Source organism: Octopus bimaculoides, chromosome 10 (genome assembly GCF_046866305.1).
Source record: "Octopus bimaculoides isolate indiv1 chromosome 10, ASM4686630v1, whole genome shotgun sequence".
In the NCBI taxonomy this organism is placed as follows: Eukaryota; Metazoa; Mollusca; class Cephalopoda; order Octopoda; family Octopodidae; genus Octopus; species Octopus bimaculoides.
The window spans coordinates 2,582,840-2,594,529 of record NC_142937.1 but is presented as its reverse complement, the minus strand read 5'-3'; positions in this window follow the sequence as shown (position 1 = coordinate 2,594,529).

Genomic DNA, 11,690 nt, shown 5'->3' with positions numbered 1-11,690 from the left:
TGTGCTATATACAAATACATGAATCAAATACTTATTTTTAAAATGAATGATCAAAATGTATTGAAATTTTAAATATTCGCTTCGTTTAGCACACGCAAGTTATTTTACATCATTTCAAGACAAATGTATTTGGAATTCTTTGGCATTTTATATTTTACTTCATTTTGATATGTTATTTTAATATCGCTTTCGTATAAATAATGAAAATGTAACATAATTTTATTTCAACGGTATTTAACATTTACAAGTGGTCGATCTTTATTCAGCTATGATGATAGAAAATGAAATTATCATTCATTTCCTGATATACTACTACTACTACTACTACTACTACTACTACTACTACTGCTACTACTACTACTACTACTACTGCTGCTGCTGCTGCTGCTGCTGCTGCTTATGCTACTACTACTACTACTAATAATAATAATAATAATAATAATAATAATAATAATAATAATAATAATAATAATAGACCTATATACACTGGAAGCTATGTCAACACTATGGAATAACAACATAAAAAAGATGGTATAAACACACGCCAGAAAAGGTCACAGAAAACGAGAAAGCAACCATACTCTGGGATATGCCAATACACACAGATAGAGAAATTAAGCCAAATAGACCAGATATAGTTGTCAAAGATCATGAAGAAAAAAAATGCTTTCTAATTGATGTATCAATACCAGCAGATGACAACGTTTCTCTAAAAGAAATGGAAAAACTTTCAAAATACAAAGACCTGAAAATAGAGATAACTCGAATGTGGAATCTAAAAACAGAAACAACTCATATCATAGTAGGTGCCTTGGGTATAATAAAAAAATATTCAGACAAATACATAACAAAAACACCAGGGCTTACAAATATATATAACATACATAAAATTTCACTACTGGGCACTGCACACATCCTACGCAAAACACTTTCAATACAGTAACCCTAAGAGTATCACAGCAAACCACAGGGCATACCCAAGGCGCACAGAGCTGCGCTCGGTAGTGAAGTGAAAGCACGTTATAAAAATAAAACTACTGAACAATAATAATAATAATAATAATAATAATAATAATAATAATAATAATAATAATAATAATAATATCTGATTCTTGCTTTTTTGACACCCTACAGGAAGAAATACAAGACTTGTTTAATAAGGGCTATTAAACTCTTACTAGGCAACGACCATCAAAATAGCATATACCTAAGAGGCAGAAGCAATCATAATGCTTGAACACCCCTTCCAGAACTACACGAATCCTATATCATAGATTGGAGACCCTGTCCGTGATGGTGTCACGGGGGTAAAAATACTGGTGTTTGAGCAACCTCGAAGTCACTAAACCTCATCATGAGTGCTGAAATGTCAAATAAAAATAGAAATGAGAACAGCGTAAATCAGGCTAGTAGAACTTTTGAAGGTCTCCCGCCCCACGGGTGCCCCACGGGTGAGGAGCATGGGCCCAGTCTTCATCAAGCAACCGCGAAAAGAAAGTGGACGAAACATATGAATGTGTTTCTAATGATGTGCTACTTTCTGAGTAATCCGAAAAATAATAATGAAATTCCCACTACGGTATATAGGTACAGAATGCACAAGCATGGAGCGACAGAGGCCTTTTTGGATTAAGTGAACAAAATCTGTGTGACAAGCTAGAGCCATCAGAAAGAATGAATGGTTATCTCCCGTTGAACTAGAAAGCATTAAGAGACGGGTGCTTAGGAAAATAGTAAGACCAGGGGTGAACGGAAGGATGAGGAAGAGAATGCAGATAGTGAAACTATGGCAGTAGAGTTGAAGGAAGAAAACGAGTATGAGAATGAGAAAAGCGATGTGAGAACCGAGGGAGAGATATCCAGTTTAAACGAAATCATTGACACTTGGACCTCTGGTGAACAGAGCTTTTATACGGGGGTTTAAAAAATAGACAGAAAGAAACTCAATTGATGGGTCAGCAAGATACATGATATCGCTGATGATATCAGAACTGACAACATCACAGACACCCACAATCTGATAAATGCTATCTCGATATGTATAGCCCGCAAAATAGGTCTTAATGCTAAATGTAAAAGTCAACGTAACCTGAAGGAACCATGATGGAAAAGGAGAAAGGAGCAGTGTATTAACTAAACTAGAAGACATTAATATTTTGGAACGGGAAAAAAGAGATGAAGAGAAAGGGAATCAATGTTGTGAACGAGGAATTAAAACAGAGGTTGAAAGCTAAAGTACATAAGCTAAGGAGATATGAACAGAGAATTGAATAATGGAGATTAAACAGACTTTTCGAACAGAATCATAAAAGAGTCTATCAGGAACAGGATGGGAAAGAAAAAGGTGAAAAAGCCGTGCCGGATGCTGAAGAAAGCAAAAGATTCTGGGCAAATATACAGTCTCAGGAGAAACGATACGAAATTGAAGCAGAGTGGTTAAAGACACTCAAAGAGGAGAGTGGAGGTATCAGCAGGATGATTTGAGAATAACAGAGGTGATGCAAGAAGTAAAAAGCTTCATTCTGTTATAAAGTACAGCAAAAAATTGTCAAGTGAGTTTATGCGTAATAGCCAGGCTGAACAGCATGATGGAAGTGCAGCAACTGTAGCTACAAAGAAGGTGAAATCATTAGCAAGCACAGTGCGAGAAACTCTCGAAATGCAAAGATCTAGAAACAGAAAAAAAAACCTGAATGCAAAATCAGAAATTATCCCTTTAAGGTATGGTTAAAAAACATACTGACAAATAGAAAAACAAAATACTAGGACTTACGAATATATATAGCATGCATAAAACAGCGCTGCTAGGCACTTCCCACATGCTACTTAAATCACTTTTAATACAGTAAAAATAATATCATCAAACCAAACCACAAATCATAACCAAGGCATACAGAGCTGTGCTCAGCAATGCAGTGGCACCACGTAATAATAATAATAATAATAATAATAATAATAAGAAGAAGAAGAAGAAGAAGAAGAAGAAGAAGAAGAAGAAGAAGAAGAAGAAGAAGAAGAAGAAGAAGAAGAAATGATAATGATGCCTATATGATGAAGACAAAAAAGAAGAAAAAGAAGAGCAACAACACCAAGTGTAACAACAACAATGGTTTCAAATTTTCACACTAAGTAAGCAATTTTGAGGGGAGGGGCAAGTCGATTAAATTAAAGGTGTCAGATACTGGATCTGACACCTACATATATTATCTACCCCCGAAAGGATGAAAGTAACGTTGACCGCAGCGGGAATACAACTCAGAACGTAAACAGTTTGCAGAAATGCTGTTAAGCAGTTTGTCCGACGCAGTTACAATTCTGCCAGCTCACCTAGGAGGAGGAGAGGAAAAAACAGCAGAGGAAAACTCCATTTGACACGAAACTAAAATGTTCATTTTACAATCAGATCTTTTTCACACATCTTTATATCTTGTTGAAATCTTTAGGCTGAATCGAAATGCTGGTTCTCCCATAAATAACCGACTTTTACACTTACATCAAACTGTCTCCAACGTTGTTAGAGTGTAACGCCTGGCGACCAAATTGAAGCATCGCCATCATTTGTTGCTTTAGATAATTTATGAAACCATGAGCACTGAAACAGACTGTTATTCTCTACTATATTTACCACCTTCACTGTACAACAGCTGTCACATTGGGCAGGCAATAAATACAAAAATAAACCCGTTATACAAAATCACACTTTCTAATATATCTCCGTATATCGTGAGCGCTGATCAGATATAGTGAGAACGGTATCATGGTTTGCAGACCGATGTTACTTCCGAATATGTAGATATAATTTGCATCGTCTCCCCAACACCCAATAACACTGCAAGTGTAGGACTTTTGCGGTGTTGTTCATAATCCCTAAGCCAAAGACCTTTATTAGAAGCTAGCCAGATTATCGTCGAGCATGTCGAAGTCTCCCTACTATACTGTATTTCGTTCTGCTCTCTGTAGCAGGATGCATGTGCTGCCGATTGGTAGAGGTTTCTGAATGCAGCATGAATTTTGATGTCAGAATCGCACAAGAATCGCTCATCAAAAACCTTTGACCAAATCTCTTATATTCTGAGCCCTTAGGAAAGGATAGTCAAATCTTCTGTTCCTTGACTATATTCATTAGTGGAAATATTATTTCAGTTCACACTGTAATGACTTACCAAATCGTCCTAGAAAACGCCTTGGAATTGCTCAATGGAAACCTTCTGCAAAATCATATTCTTCTGCAAATAAAATTTAAATAATAAATAACATTTATATGATATATCAGAGACTACATATATTCAAACACATTTCCAGAAAACCAGATCAAACGGGAAACTCCTTTCGGATTGTTAGGACTAGTTCAGGGACAGAACATAGTCAAGATTCTCAGACGCATTCCTGAAAAGAAAATTTAAACCGTAGATAATTGAATTTAGAACTAAAATCAAAAAATTCTAGGTACAATCTCTCTTAAGGTACAAAAAGGTACAATCTTTCTCACAAGAAAGTTTCAAAGATAAGCAATAAATCACAATGTAGAACGTATATTCACGAAAGGTAACAATTAAGGTGAGATTAGAGATCGCATTGTCTCTAATAGTAAGTTTTGGGGTGAAACGCTAAAGCTAGAGTATTCTCTTCCAGTATCATGAAATTTCAACGTAATGGTTCTGCAAATAAAAGCACAACTATGATTTGATTCATGCCCGTTTTCCAATAAAAAGGCGTTTGCTCCTGATATTATTGTCAAATAACGTCATATAAAAAATGTTTCCAGGAAAGCATTACCGATCCTTGCTTCAAACAACCACCCACGTCTAAAGAGGCCAGAGGTAATGTGAAAATGCAGAAAAAATAAGAGAAATAACTGAAGCCATAGACAGCGTTATCGCAAGCAATTCTGATAATGAAATGTTCAACAGCAACGATAAAGTATACAAGGAAATGCATGTGTGTGTGTGTGTGTGTGTGTGTGTGCGTGTGTGCGTGCGTGTGCGTGTGCGTGTGTGTATAACGAATATCACATGACTTAGTCATGCAAATAATCTACCAAAAATAAGCCATGATAGTGAGTTCCCATATATATTACATAGATTACCAACAATAACAGGAAAATATAAATATGTGTATACAAAAATGCAATGAAATGAGAGACAGCGATCCAACACACCTGAAGTTCTACTACAATATCCAGAGAAATAAGATGATATTTGAAATATCAACAACAATACAAGAGTAAAAACAAAACATAGGTAGTTGAGTATAAATGTTGAAGTAAGATTTAAAGACAATGTATGTTTGATTCACATTAAGTTCTTTTTTCCTTCCTCTTATGGGAAGCCATAGTAACTCAATAATCTTCGTTAGCATAACTCTTAAAGCAACGGAGAAACTTTGTTGAGAATAAAATAAATTTCTTAGAATAAACATTATGTATGTGTCTATATTTATATGTATTTGTGCATATATTAGTGCCTGTATATGTGGACGCGTGATGTTATCTTTTTTTCTTTTTATCCTTCCTCGTTGTATCTTACTGTGTTGTTATATTTCTATATATTGATTTTTGGAGGGGCGTGGAGTTGTATAATGCAAACATTGTGCAACATCTTATGTATAATGCATCAGCAAGTCCAATACGAATAGTTGATGTAGAGCTTGATAAGTTTCTTTTAGAAAGAGCATTATGTAAATTTTATTATCTTCCAACAGAAACAATAGTAAACATCTCAAAGAACTAAAATATATATCTAAGTAGCAAATAAAAATTTATGAGCTTTAATATATAAATGTTTTTTTTTTGTTATTACTAAAACATGTAATATACAATAAGGGTGTATGGCTTTCTATATTTTTCTTTCCTTTTATGCCATGATAGATTTTTGTCTAAATATGCTGTAAAAAAATCCATATTATACATTTATATTGTTTTCTTAATACCCCATATTTTTCTAATTACATACGCTATTATTATATATGACAGAACCGCAACTGTTTTGTGATACGTTAAACACAAATACCGTTTGATATCACAATTTTCTTCAATCTTCCACAACAAAACGCTGCGTTTTTCCCCTTCTTTCCGTATTCATAATTTTTATCTTTCTTGTCCTATCGCACGAGTATGTGTGCTTGTTTGTCTCAGTATATTTGTAGATGTACATGATTTGCTTTACTCCATTATTTAAGATATTTCATGCGAAAAGGTTTAAGAAAACCGAAGCGATAATAAATAAATACCTAAATATATTCTAAAAGTTGTTATTGCTGGTAACATTCAAGTTGATAATGAAAACAATAAGAATTTTTTTTCTAGCATAAGTACAAGGCATAACATTTCAGAGAGAACGTTAAGTTGTCTCCCTTATCTCACTGGTATTTTAATAGAACGACCAGGAAAGAATGAAATGTAGAGTTGAACTCGGCAGAACAAATCTCAAACAAGACTCAGAACAAATCTCAAACACATTTCTTCAGATACGTTGTTGACTCTCCCAATCTGCCAACATTGAGACAAAACAGATGTCGACGGGAATGGCGAAAACATTAAGAATAATAATAGTAATCATTTATTTTATAGGCACAAGGACTGAGTTTTGGGGGAAGGTAGCTAGTCGATTATATCGACCTCAGTACTTGGATGGTAATTATTTGGTCGATCCCAAAAGAACGAAAAGCAAAGTGGAACTCGGCGGAATGTGAATTAGCAATGTAAACACGTACGAAATACCACTAAGAATTTTATCTTACGTATTGCCAATCCTGCCACCTCGCCGAATCAACAGTAATTTTGGGGGAGAGGGCTAGTTAATTACATTGACTCTTTTGTCCAACTGGTACATGCTTCATCGGACCTCGAAAGGCAGATTTAACTTCGGCGTAATTTAAACTCAGAGTGCAAAGATAGGCGAAATGACGTTAAACATTGTGTCTGGTGGGTTAACGATGCTGTCATGTCAGCGCCTTAAAAAAAAAGTGATGCTCTCTGCAGTATCAGGCAGTGACTCTCATACTTCCTGATCTTAACTGATTGGTAGTGTTAACATGTACATGTTTCTCTTGGTGTAAAAGATGGGCTCCAGTAAATATTCTACCTGATACTAGATTTGCTTGTAGATTTGCTTGACCTTAACTTGTTGAGCATAGCCTTTAGTGACGTAAGATACTTGTACCTCGAGGAGGAATAGTCGGGGAGCATCATACCCATGTGTTGGAAGGGATTCTTTGGGGTTTGAAACATTCACTTTTGGAAATATGGGGTTTTTCTTCGTCATTATTAAACAACTCTTATTCACCGTTCAGCGTGGTGGGCTTCTCGAACCCACTTGCAAGGTCATGCGTTCTTTATATAGATATGAGATCACAATGCCACGCGCATATGCTTGTGATGCATGTGCATTCTTATCTGACAGGTGATCGCGATGGGTATAGTGGGCTTCGAATATTTGTACCCCAGGGTCACTTTGATGCCATGTACTGCGCTCTCACTCAAATAATAATAATAATAATAATAATAATAATAATAATAATAATAATAATAATAATAATAATAATAATAATTGTCGACCTATAACCTATAACCTGTTTACCGCTAATGTGGAAGATTATGACTGGTGTCTTGGTGGAAGAGTTATACAACCATATGGAAAATAACAATGTACATCCAGATGAACAGTAAAGATGCTGGACACAAAGTAGGGCAACACAAAATCACTTATTTGTTGATAAAATGATAATTAGAAATTGTAGACACAAATTGATAGGACTGAATGTAGCATGACTAGATTACAAAAAAATATATGACATGGCACCACACAGCCGGATAAGTAAAACAATGAGCATGTTTTGAATAGCATAAGACATGGAGAAAATGCTTCATGAAAGTGTGAAACATTGGAATACTGAATTGATCGGAAGAAAACAAAAGCTCGGATAAGTGAAAATCAAATGTGGGATATTCCAAGGTGATAGCTAGTTTACCTCCATTACTTTTCGTATTGGCCATGACACCGCTCCAAACCTAAGCTTTGTTTTTATAACTGCAACAGCAACAACAACAACAACAACAACAACAACAATAATAATAATAATAATAATAATAATAATAATAATAACAATAATAATAATACTAATAATAATTCTCCACTACATGTTGTTAAAAACATCAAGGATGTTACAGGAAGATACAATAGGAATTATGTAAATGACGTGTAAAAAAGTTAATTATCCCCAACAGATTTATATGTTTGGGCCAACTAAGCCATAATCAGACTGTCGGATATTGGAATTCATCTTGACTTTATACAGCCTACAGACAGACTCTATAATGTCAAGCTGAATTCAAATGTGCCACAGCTTCGGGATGGCTTAACTTCCCAAGACTTCGAGGTCACTGTCAGTACTGTTTGTGTTTAAGAATAAGAAATTTTGTTCTAAAAAGTATTGACTAATCTTTCAGTATAATCTAAAATTGTTTTTATCATAACTTCACGTATAAACATCAGTTTATATAATTTATACGATATATATAAATACACACACACACACACACACACACACACACACACACATATATATATATATATATATATATATATATATATATATATATATATATATATATATATACACATACATACATACATGCACCATATAAAGCAGTGTGTGTGATTTATTCACTAAATATTTGAATATATTTCAATCTTCATCCTTTGCAGGAAATATGTCTGTATCACTTTTAGTTTAATAAATTTTGTACGTGTTTTATCCAGTCATATGAGATAGAATAAGCTAGTGTCAACATGTGTATTCGAAAGTTTACAGATTTTTGAACAGGTTTGAAAAATATAATTAGAAATAACGAATCTCAAGAGGAGGAAAGTCAAGGTAGACACTGACGACGTTTGTATTCATTGCTTAGAAATTAGAAATTTTAAAATGAAATTGAAGATATGTAGTCGTGCAAAGCACTGTCTAATGTTGTTACTTAGAATTGAATATATGTGACTTAGAAACTTATCCAGAAACTGCATTTTTTATTCTTATTTGAATTTGCCACGTAGCTTCATTCTATGGAATAATATTTATCAAAAAGAAGGCTGGCAGGTGCCTATATGTACGGGCCTAATTGTGCATACGTACAAGTATACAGGGAGTGTAAACTGAAATACCTTCAAACGGGTTTGTCTACACTGTCAGAATTACTATACCAAGTAACCTTCTAACGACAACCTGATGTCTTGAACCACGAAAGCAAAACACCGAAAAATATACTCCTGATTACTCCTAAGAAAAGACTATAGGCACGAGCTACTGCTGAGGCGTTGAGATGGTTCAATTGTCCCATCCTATATCATGATTTCTCATACTGTTCGAAAAAGATATTTTAGGAGCTTGTAGAATTTCAGTTTTCTCTCGGAATCAACTAGGATAAAAAAATTACTTGACATAAGCTACCATTTGTCTTGCTTTGGAGACGTCCGATTTCTACTATTTCATTCATAACCACTTAATCAACCATTTATTAGAAGTAACTCATTTCACTTCTGTATAAGTTTCTCATCAGATACGGGAAGTCATTTGTCTAATAAAAATCGCATGATGTGGTACGGAATTTTAACGTATTGATGTTGTTTTTACAGGTGTCCCGAAATTGAAATACAAATATTGGTAGAACTTTTGCCCCTGTCTCGGAATTAAATATTGATTTCAAATTTGGGTACAAAACCAGCAATTTCAAGGGAGGGGATAAAACAATTACATCAACCCCGTTGTTCTACTGGTACTTATCTTTTCGACTCCAAACGATGAAAGACAAAGACGACCACGACGGAATTTGAACTCAGAACGTATAGGTGGATTAAATGCCGCTAAGCATTTTGCCCGGCGTCAAATGATTCTGCCAACTCACCGCCTTCTAAAAATTAGTATCAGTTTCAAGTTTGGCACAAGCCCAACAGGTTTAGGGAAGTGGCTAACAAGATTACATCGATTCCAGTGTTCAACTGGTACTTATTTTACCACCCTCGAGAAGGATGAAATGCTTAGTTGAGCCCGGCGGAATTACAACTCAAAACACAACGACAGACGAATTGCCACTTAGTGGCGAAATTGAATATTAAGATGTTTCACAGCATTTTGGTTTTATACTAATACTGAATTTTAGTACTCAGTAAAATATTCAAATGTTATGGAAAGATCGGCAGCATCTGCTTTTTGATATAATAAAATGAAAAAATCAAGTCCTCCCAATATTAGAACCCTGAGTACTCAATGACACGATGTTGCAAATTGTTCATTTACATTCTCCAGATTATTTCCTGCGTTTGTATAACTCTTTGTTTCCAGATTATTTCCTGCTTTTGTATTACTCTTTGTTTCTTTCTAGACCAGTAGGCGTCTTTCTTCAAGATTCTAATGACAATAATATTGGAAAATATAAATAATTACCTAAAGAGTAATAAAATCTATGTTCGAGATGAGCAGAAATAATTTCGCAAGCAATCGGATGAGTGTCTGAATCAAATACTAATCAACGATGTATTAGCAGACGAAGATATGTAAGAAAACAATTATTCTATAGAGAGTGTGAGTTTAAAAAAAAGTTTGGACATGACATTGGATATTGAAAACTAACGACTTGAATATAAAAATAAATCCCATCTTTTTGAGAAAAGAAATTTTCCAAGGGAACTGCTTCGTTCTCTTCCCTGTCTTCATTGTATTAGCAGGTTCAATGACCATGATAAATCACATAAGCATCGGATGCAGATGTGACAGGAAGAAACTAGACATGTATTTTTTTTATATACTTATAGATGAACTTAAATTATAAGGCGAAGACGTCGATGACTGAAAAAACTGTTACGTCGCATTACATGGATTCTACAGAGGTATTAGTATGAAATTCGATTTAGAAAAATCCGCCAAGACAACATTGCGAGGAAATTAGTATACACCACTAATTTCCTGTAGGATAAAGAACCAAAGATAATGAAACGAAATACAGACTTACAAATTCTAAGGAATTAACGAAGGAAACAGTGTCCAGCATATATAAAAAAATATTAGTTTGATAATTAAAACAGTGCCAATGACAAATACAATGGTAAAAAACAATCAATATTGTAACAGTCTAGAAATAGGTTATACTTATAATATTACCAACCATGGTAGTCGGGAATGTAAGGAAAATAATGACTGCCTTCGGAATGCACCACCTGAAATTATAACACTAGATTTTCCAAGAAGATTTAGCTGTAACGTGAAAATTATGAAATACTAAATGTAGATCTTCTAGGAAAAAAATATATAATGCAAGAAACAAAGCAAAATTATTATTTCTGCTTCTCTTGCCTACATAAATGAAACAGACCGAATTTTGAAATGGTTATAAAGAAAAAGAAAAAAAGCAACTTGTCTTTGTAATGTGAAGTCGAAGCTGTAAAATAGTACTTCAAAACGTCATGTTAAAATAAAGGCAGGCAAAGTACAGAAAAGACATAGGAAAAAAAAAAACTTGCAATAAAAATAGATGCGTTAATATTTATTAGGATAGGGGCATAAAAATCCTTATCGAAAACATCAGAATGTACATGTATACGTACTATAGGGTTTGTAGGCGCTGCACACAGATTTACAAATATATTATTGTACATTTAGTACCGCACACCGCATCCTTCTAACGCCCATATAGCAACTCT